Source organism: Scyliorhinus canicula, chromosome 5 (genome assembly GCF_902713615.1).
Source record: "Scyliorhinus canicula chromosome 5, sScyCan1.1, whole genome shotgun sequence".
Classification (NCBI taxonomy): Eukaryota; Metazoa; Chordata; class Chondrichthyes; order Carcharhiniformes; family Scyliorhinidae; genus Scyliorhinus; species Scyliorhinus canicula.
The window spans coordinates 221,678,064-221,687,720 of NC_052150.1; the positions used below are offsets into that span (position 1 = coordinate 221,678,064).

Here is a 9,657-nt window from a genome sequence, read left to right on the forward strand (position 1 = left end):
ACAGCGCTACCACTGAGTTACAGCAACACTGAGGGGACAGCGCTACCACTGAGTTACAGCAACACTGAGGGGACAGCGCTACCACTGAGTTACAGCAACACTGAGGGGACAGCGTTACCACTGAGTTACAGCAACACTGAGGGGACAGCGCTACCACTGAGTTACAGCAACACTGAGGGGACAGCGCTTACCACTGAGTTACAGCAACACTGAGGGGACAGCGTTACCACTGAGTTACAGCAACACTGAGGGGACAGCGCTACCACTGAGTTACAGCAACACTGAGGGGACAGCGCTACCACTGAGTTACAGCAACACTGAGGGGACAGCGCTACCACTGAGTTACAGCAACACTGAGGGGACAGCGTTACCACTGAGTTACAGCAACACTGAGGGGACAGCGTTACCACTGAGTTACAGCAACACTGAGGGGACAGCGCTACCACTGAGTTACAGCAACACTGAGGGGACAGCGCTACCACTGAGTTACAGCAACACTGAGGGGACAGCGCTACCACTGAGTTACAGCAACACTGAGGGGACAGCGCTACCACTGAGTTACAGCAACACTGAGGGGACAGCGTTACCACTGAGTTACAGCAACACTGAGGGGACAGCGTTACCACTGAGTTACAGCAACACTGAGGGGACAGCGCTACCACTGAGTTACAGCAACACTGAGGGGACAGCGCTACCACTGAGTTACAGCAACACTGAGGGGACAGCGTTACCACTGAGTTACAGCAACACTGAGGGGACAGCGCTACCACTGAGTTACAGCAACACTGAGGGGACAGCGTTACCACTGAGTTACAGCAACACTGAGGGGACAGCGCTACCACTGAGTTACAGCAACACTGAGGGGACAGCGCTACCACTGAGTTACAGCAACACTGAGGGGACAGCGCTACCACTGAGTTACAGCAACACTGAGGGGACAGCGCTACCACTGAGTTACAGCAACACTGAGGGGACAGCGCTACCACTGAGTTACAGCAACACTGAGGGGACAGCGCTACCACTGAGTTACAGCAACACTGAGGGGACAGCGCTACCACTGAGTTACAGCAACACTGAGGGGACAGCGCTACCACTGAGTTACAGCAACACTGAGGGGACAGCGCTACCACTGAGTTACAGCAACACTGAGGGGACAGCGCTACCACTGAGTTACAGCAACACTGAGGGGACAGCGCTACCACTGAGTTACAGCAACACTGAGGGGACAGCGCTACCACTGAGTTACAGCAACACTGAGGGGACAGCGCTACCACTGAGTTACAGCAACACTGAGGGGACAGCGCTACCACTGAGTTACAGCAACACTGAGGGGACAGCGCTACCACTGAGTTACAGCAACACTGAGGGGACAGCGCTACCACTGAGTTACAGCAACACTGAGGGGACAGCGCTACCACTGAGTTACAGCAACACTGAGGGGACAGCGCTACCACTGAGTTACAGCAACACTGAGGGGACAGCGCTACCACTGAGTTACAGCAACACTGAGGGGACAGCGCTACCACTGAGTTACAGCAACACTGAGGGGACAGCGCTACCACTGAGTTACAGCAACACTGAGGGGACAGCGCTACCACTGAGTTACAGCAACACTGAGGGGACAGCGCTACCACTGAGTTACAGCAACACTGAGGGGACAGCGCTACCACTGAGTTACAGCAACACTGAGGGGACAGCGCTACCACTGAGTTACAGCAACACTGAGGGGACAGCGCTACCACTGAGTTACAGCAACACTGAGGGGACAGCGCTACCACTGAGTTACAACAACACTGAGGGGACAGCGCTACCACTGAGTAACAGCAACACTGAGGGGACAGCGCTACCACTGAGTTACAGCAACACTGAGGGGACAGCGCTACCACTGAGTTACAGCAACACTGAGGGGACAGCGCTACCACTGAGTTACAGCAACACTGAGGGGACAGCGCTACCACTGAGTTACAGCAACACTGAGGGGACAGCGCTACCACTGAGTTACAGCAACACTGAGGGGACAGCGTTACCACTGAGTTACAGCAACACTGAGGGGACAGCGTTACCACTGAGTTACAGCAACACTGAGGGGACAGCGTTACCACTGAGTTACAGCAACACTGAGGGGACAGCGCTACCACTGAGTTACAGCAACACTGAGGGGACAGCGCTACCACTGAGTTACAGCAACACTGAGGGGACAGCGCTACCACTGAGTTACAGCAACACTGAGGGGACAGCGCTACCACTGAGTTACAGCAACACTGAGGGGACAGCGCTACCACTGAGTTACAGCAACACTGAGGGGACAGCGCTACCACTGAGTTACAGCAACACTGAGGGGACAGCGCTACCACTGAGTTACAGCAACACTGAGGGGACAGCGCTACCACTGAGTTACAGCAACACTGAGGGGACAGCGCTACCACTGAGTTACAGCAACACTGAGGGGACAGCGCTACCACTGAGTTACAGCAACACTGAGGGGACAGCGCTACCACTGAGTTACAGCAACACTGAGGGGACAGCGCTACCACTGAGTTACAGCAACACTGAGGGGACAGCGTTACCACTGAGTTACAGCAACACTGAGGGGACAGCGCTACCACTGAGTTACAGCAACACTGAGGGGACAGCGTTACCACTGAGTTACAGCAACACTGAGGGGACAGCACTACCACTGAGTTACAGCAACACTGAGGGGACAGCGCTACCACTGAGTTACAGCAACACTGAGGGGACAGCGCTACCACTGAGTTACAGCAACACTGAGGGGACAGCGCTACCACTGAGTTACAGCAACACTGAGGGGACAGCGTTACCACTGAGTTACAGCAACACTGAGGGGACAGCGCTACCACTGAGTTACAGCAACACTGAGGGGACAGCGCTACCACTGAGTTACAGCAACACTGAGGGGACAGCGTTACCACTGAGTTACAGCAACACTGAGGGGACAGCGCTACCACTGAGTTACAGCAACACTGAGGGGACAGCGCTACCACTGAGTTACAACAACACTGAGGGGACAGCGCTACCACTGAGTTACAGCAACACTGAGGGGACAGCGCTACCACTGAGTTACAGCAACACTGAGGGGACAGCGTTACCACTGAGTTACAGCAACACTGAGGGGACAGCGCTACCACTGAGTTACAGCAACACTGAGGGGACAGCGCTACCACTGAGTTACAGCAACACTGAGGGGACAGCGTTACCACTGAGTTACAGCAACACTGAGGGGACAGCGTTACCACTGAGTTACAGCAACACTGAGGGGACAGCGCTACCACTGAGTTACAGCAACACTGAGGGGACAGCGCTACCACTGAGTTACAGCAACACTGAGGGGACAGCGTTACCACTGAGTTACAGCAACACTGAGGGGACAGCGCTACCACTGAGTTACAGCAACACTGAGGGGACAGCGCTACCACTGAGTTACAGCAACACTGAGGGGACAGCGCTACCACTGAGTTACAGCAACACTGAGGGGACAGCGCTACCACTGAGTTACAGCAACACTGAGGGGACAGCGCTACCACTGAGTTACAGCAACACTGAGGGGACAGCGTTACCACTGAGTTACAGCAACACTGAGGGGACAGCGCTACCACTGAGTTACAGCAACACTGAGGGGACAGCGCTACCACTGAGTTACAGCAACACTGAGGGGACAGCGCTACCACTGAGTTACAGCAACACTGAGGGGACAGCGCTACCACTGAGTTACAGCAACACTGAGGGGACAGCGCTACCACTGAGTTACAGCAACACTGAGGGGACAGCGCTACCACTGAGTTACAGCAACACTGAGGGGACAGCGCTACCACTGAGTTACAGCAACACTGAGGGGACAGAGCTACCACTGAGTTACAGCAACACTGAGGGGACAGCGTTACCACTGAGTTACAGCAACACTGAGGGGACAGCGTTACCACTGAGTTACAGCAACACTGAGGGGACAGCGCTACCACTGAGTTACAGCAACACTGAGGGGACAGCGCTACCACTGAGTTACAGCAACACTGAGGGGACAGCGCTACCACTGAGTTACAGCAACACTGAGGGGACAGCGTTACCACTGAGTTACAGCAACACTGAGGGGACAGCGCTACCACTGAGTTACAGCAACACTGAGGGGACAGCGCTACCACTGAGTTACAGCAACACTGAGGGGACAGCGCTACCACTGAGTTACAGCAACACTGAGGGGACAGCGTTACCACTGAGTTACAGCAACACTGAGGGGACAGCGCTACCACTGAGTTACAGCAACACTGAGGGGACAGCGCTACCACTGAGTTACAGCAACACTGAGGGGACAGCGCTACCACTGAGTTACAGCAACACTGAGGGGACAGCGCTACCACTGAGTTACAGCAACACTGAGGGGACAGCGCTACCACTGAGTTACAGCAACACTGAGGGGACAGCGCTACCACTGAGTTACAGCAACACTGAGGGGACAGCGCTACCACTGAGTTACAGCAACACTGAGGGGACAGCGCTACCACTGAGTTACAGCAACACTGAGGGGACAGCGCTACCACTGAGTTACAGCAACACTGAGGGGACAGCGCTACCACTGAGTTACAGCAACACTGAGGGGACAGCGCTACCACTGAGTTACAGCAACACTGAGGGGACAGCGTTACCACTGAGTTACAGCAACACTGAGGGGACAGCGCTACCACTGAGTTACAGCAACACTGAGGGGACAGCGCTACCACTGAGTTACAGCAACACTGAGGGGACAGAGCTACCACTGAGTTACAGCAACACTGAGGGGACAGCGCTACCACTGAGTTACAGCAACACTGAGGGGACAGCGCTACCACTGAGTTACAGCAACACTGAGGGGACAGCGTTACCACTGAGTTACAGCAACACTGAGGGGACAGCGCTACCACTGAGTTACAGCAACACTGAGGGGACAGCGCTACCACTGAGTTACAGCAACACTGAGGGGACAGCGCTACCACTGAGTTACAGCAACACTGAGGGGACAGCGTTACCACTGAGTTACAGCAACACTGAGGGGACAGCGCTACCACTGAGTTACAGCAACACTGAGGGGACAGCGTTACCACTGAGTTACAACAACACTGAGGGGACAGCGCTACCACTGAGTTACAGCAACACTGAGGGGACAGCGTTACCACTGAGTTACAGCAACACTGAGGGGACAGCGCTACCACTGAGTTACAGCAACACTGAGGGGACAGCGCTACCACTGAGTTACAGCAACACTGAGGGGACAGCGCTACCACTGAGTTACAGCAACACTGAGGGGACAGCGCTACCACTGAGTTACAGCAACACTGAGGGGACAGCGCTACCACTGAGTTACAGCAACACTGAGGGGACAGCGCTACCACTGAGTTACAGCAACACTGAGGGGACAGCGCTACCACTGAGTTACAGCAACACTGAGGGGACAGCGCTACCACTGAGTTACAGCAACACTGAGGGGACAGCGCTACCACTGAGTTACAGCAACACTGAGGGGACAGCGCTACCACTGAGTTACAGCAACACTGAGGGGACAGCGTTACCACTGAGTTACAGCAACACTGAGGGGACAGCGCTACCACTGAGTTACAGCAACACTGAGGGGACAGCGCTACCACTGAGTTACAGCAACACTGAGGGGACAGCGTTACCACTGAGTTACAGCAACACTGAGGGGACAGCGCTACCACTGAGTTACAGCAACACTGAGGGGACAGCGCTACCACTGAGTTACAGCAACACTGAGGGGACAGCGCTACCACTGAGTTACAGCAACACTGAGGGGACAGCGCTACCACTGAGTTACAGCAACACTGAGGGGACAGCGTTACCACTGAGTTACAGCAACACTGAGGGGACAGCGTTACCACTGAGTTACAGCAACACTGAGGGGACAGCGTTACCACTGAGTTACAGCAACACTGAGGGGACAGCGCTACCACTGAGTTACAGCAACACTGAGGGGACAGCGTTACCACTGAGTTACAGCAACACTGAGGGGACAGCGCTACCACTGAGTTACAGCAACACTGAGGGGACAGCGTTACCACTGAGTTACAGCAACACTGAGGGGACAGCGCTACCACTGAGTTACAGCAACACTGAGGGGACAGCGTTACCACTGAGTTACAGCAACACTGAGGGGACAGCGCTACCACTGAGTTACAGCAACACTGAGGGGACAGCGTTACCACTGAGTTACAGCAACACTGAGGGAACAGCGTTACCGAGTGCCTGAAATGTGATCAGTTGTCCATCCCAAATATAGGGGGTTCACACTCACACAGACGCTCAATGAACTCCCGCACACACGTCACAAACATGCACACTTATGTACTCGCACACCCTCACTTAATTGTGCCCTAACCATACTGTCCCTCGCGCACTCACCTGCTCACACTCAATCACTCTCACTCATGCACTCACTCACTCGCATGCAGTAGTCGGCACGCACAGTACACAAACGCACACTTGTGCGTGCACCCACACAGCACACACTGATACTGGTACGTCCACACACATGCACACCAATGCTCTCATCCCACGTAGATGGCCAGGAGAATCACCTTGCAGGAATTCCCAGCCTGCGTTTTCCCGTGCACTCTGAAGGAGATGGGAGAAGGGGGCCTGGTGCGGGGGTGAAAATAAAGAGAAAAATTGAAGTTATCCTCACAGTTGAGGATGAGGAAGGGGGGGGGGGGGGGGTGTCCCCTGTGGAAAGGCCTGTGCCAGCCTCGCTCTCTCATCTCTGCTCCCAAATTCTCCTCGCTTCGCACAATTGCCCCAGCTCCTTCCACGTCGCCATGGCAACCGCTGCCGGCCTGCTTGGCGGCGTGTGTGAGGGATGTCAGCCCAATCCAACAGTCCCTCGCTCTGAGCAACACTGATCCCCTTCGAGGCCTCGCCACAGTAATCCTCCGGAATGTTCTCCACACACATCACAACAGCCTTGCCCAGATCTCCTTACACAGCCTCCAAAACTGATGGCTGCCGTGCTGAGGCCTTGTCAACTCTCCCAGCACAAAACACAGCACCTGGACCACACATGAGGGAACAGTGTCGGAGGCCGTTCGGCCCATCGTTCCCCTGCCAGCTCATTGACGGAAAAGTCCAATTGTGCTCGCTCTTTCTGCTTCCTGCCTGCAGCCCAGCCAACTTCCCTCTTTGGGCCCCCACTCGACGTAATGATCGAATTTGCTACCGCCATTCTTTCAGCGTCGTAACGACTCGCTGAGTGGTTTTGAAAATGTACTTTTTCCAATAAAATCCTCAACAGATTATCGCTTCGTTCTGGCCTGTGGGTGCTTGCTGAGCGTCGAGTTCCATGCGGATGAGGTGGACGGAGATGAGGAGAAATTCCCTCTCTCAGGAGGTGGTAAGTCTTCGGGATTCTCTATCCACAGTCGAGGCTGGGTCATTGCAAACATTCAAGGCTGAGTTAGACAGGTTTTTGATCGACAAGGGAGTCGATGATGATGGGGGGAGTGGGCAGGTAGGTCAGTGGAGTTAAGGCCACAATCCGATCATTCATAATCGTTTCAAATGCAGCGCAGATTTGATGGGCTGAATGGCGTACTCCAAGATCATCTGGACAATATTGGGTGCCTCCACAGAGTGTGACACTAACCAGACCTTCCCATGATGCACTGCTCTTGCCCAAAGGTGCACCACGCTGTATTATGCTGGATTTTTTTCCTGATGCTGCCAAGCAAATCGTGGCTGATTTGGCGGCGGCCTTGCGGACGGACGAGAGGCTCCGACTGGATGGCAGATTGCCCGTCCAGCAGGAGGGGTGCCCAGGTGGCAGAGTCACCCTCGCGCCATCTTCTGGCATTTGGACTCATTCTCCCCTTTGCCCCAGCAACCCACCCGCCCACCCTGTGCCACCACCCACTCTCCCCCCCCCCCCCCCCCCCCCGCCCCCATAACTACTCCTACCCACCTCCCCACCTTTCACTTGACGGAGAAGCACAAAATCCAGGACGACATAGCCAGTGTGGTACTGAGGGAGTGCCGCACTGTCGGAGGTGCCGTCTTTCAGATGAAATGCCAAACCGGTGCCCGCTCTGTACCCCCCAGGGTGGATGTGAAGCATTCCGTGGCACTATTTCACAGAACAGCCCAGGGCAGAGCTCTCCCCCGGTGCCCCGGCCAATAGTTAACCCCTCAACCCAACACCACGAACCAAAGTAGGTGGCCTGGTCGTTGCCCGCCTCGACGGCTGTGGGATCTTCCTGTGCGAGGATTGGCTGCCCGCGTCTTCCTACGTTACAACGGCAGCGACACATCAAACGCCTCTCGTCAGGCCGCGGAAGTGCTTCGGACGTTGCGAAAGGCGCTATATCAATGCTAGTCCTTCCCTTGCCACCCGGCCCAGGCTCCGGTACAGGCCTGTGGGCCGGACGCACCTGAGGCAGAGGACAAGGGGAAAGGTCACCTCAGGAACATTCCTGTAAGGGCAATCAGGGACACGTCCGGCCCCGAACTCCCTCCTCCTGCATCTCACTGAGGAAAATCAGAGCCCAGATTCATGCGCCAGAAACGAATGAGAACATCCAGTATACCCACCCCTCCCGCCCCCTCCTCACACGCTCTGGGAACACTGGGATCAGGCAGAAGCCATTCAGCCCCTCGGGCTCCCTATACAAATCAGACCAGCTCTTCAGCCGTCCTTCGTTACACTTTCACCCAACTCATACAAATCAATCTCAGAGTGCCAAATGGTTCCTCCCCGCCACCCCTCCAGGCACCCACAGCGATGGGAGAGACAAGTTCCAAATTCCACGGCCGTTCTCTCCGGAGGGTGCCTGCTGGCTTCACCCTCCAGCACCTCTTGTTTGGGGCATTGCCCCCCCCCCTCACACTTGCTTCCCCACCACCCCCTCCCATCTCCAAACGCAGACACATCCCTGCCTGCAACAAATTAAATCCAGGTTTGAGGTTGGTTATGCGTCCCCACCCCTTCGTGTCCCGACTCCAGCAAAGTCAAACCTCTCAATCCTTTTAATCCAAATCTCTCTCTCACTTTCTCTCTCTCTCTCTCTCTCTCTCACTTTCTCTCTCTCTCTCTCCCCCCACCCCCCAAACCTCGTAACAGGACCCTCGTCAACACAACCCACATCCCCACCCTCAGCGCTCTCGCTGTGCTGCCCGACACTCCAACAGAACTCTGAAGGGCAGAGCCTTCCCCAGATTGGGACAGCTTGCAGGCCCCAAATATTGAGATTATCCTTTTCCAGAAGTTTCTATAGGTGGATGAGCAGTAATCAAAAAGCACACACACACACAAACAGAGTGACACAGTTTCGAGGTTACCTTTGCTGTCTCGCACACCTCACTAGCACGGGGAGCTGGGAGTAACTGCCCACCTTCCTGCCCTCAGCCTCTCCTCACTCGCCCGTGGCCACACCTGCCAAACCTGCTCTTTCAGTCAAACAGGGGGAGGGCGGGTGGGGGAGAGAGAGAGAGAGAGAGAGAGAGGAAGGGAGGCAGCAGCAAAACCAACAAAGGTTCCGATGACTCAGTCGTTCAAATATCTTGCCTCTGCCAGTTTCCTCTCCCCGGGAGCCTGATTTCATTTCAAATCTCCCAAAAAACACACACACACAGGCTGGAAGTGGCAAAGTAGGCCATTCAGCCCAGCAC

The 9,657-nt window shown here is 55.2% G+C and overlaps 1 protein-coding gene across 2 annotated transcripts in view; it reads right to left on the bottom strand.

Moving 5' to 3' along the window:
* Positions 1-9,441, bottom strand: part of vill (villin-like) — a 150,213-nt gene extending 140,772 nt beyond the window's left edge. Inside the window, exon 1 of one of the 2 annotated variants that reach the window (XM_038798570.1) lies at positions 9,330-9,441. The gene's annotated coding sequence lies outside the window, so the exon portion shown is untranslated. Of the gene's footprint in view, positions 1-9,327 lie in introns of both variants that reach the window. The other variant, XM_038798569.1, reaches the window with a different exon arrangement.
* Between the last annotated feature and the right edge of the window lie 216 nt (positions 9,442-9,657).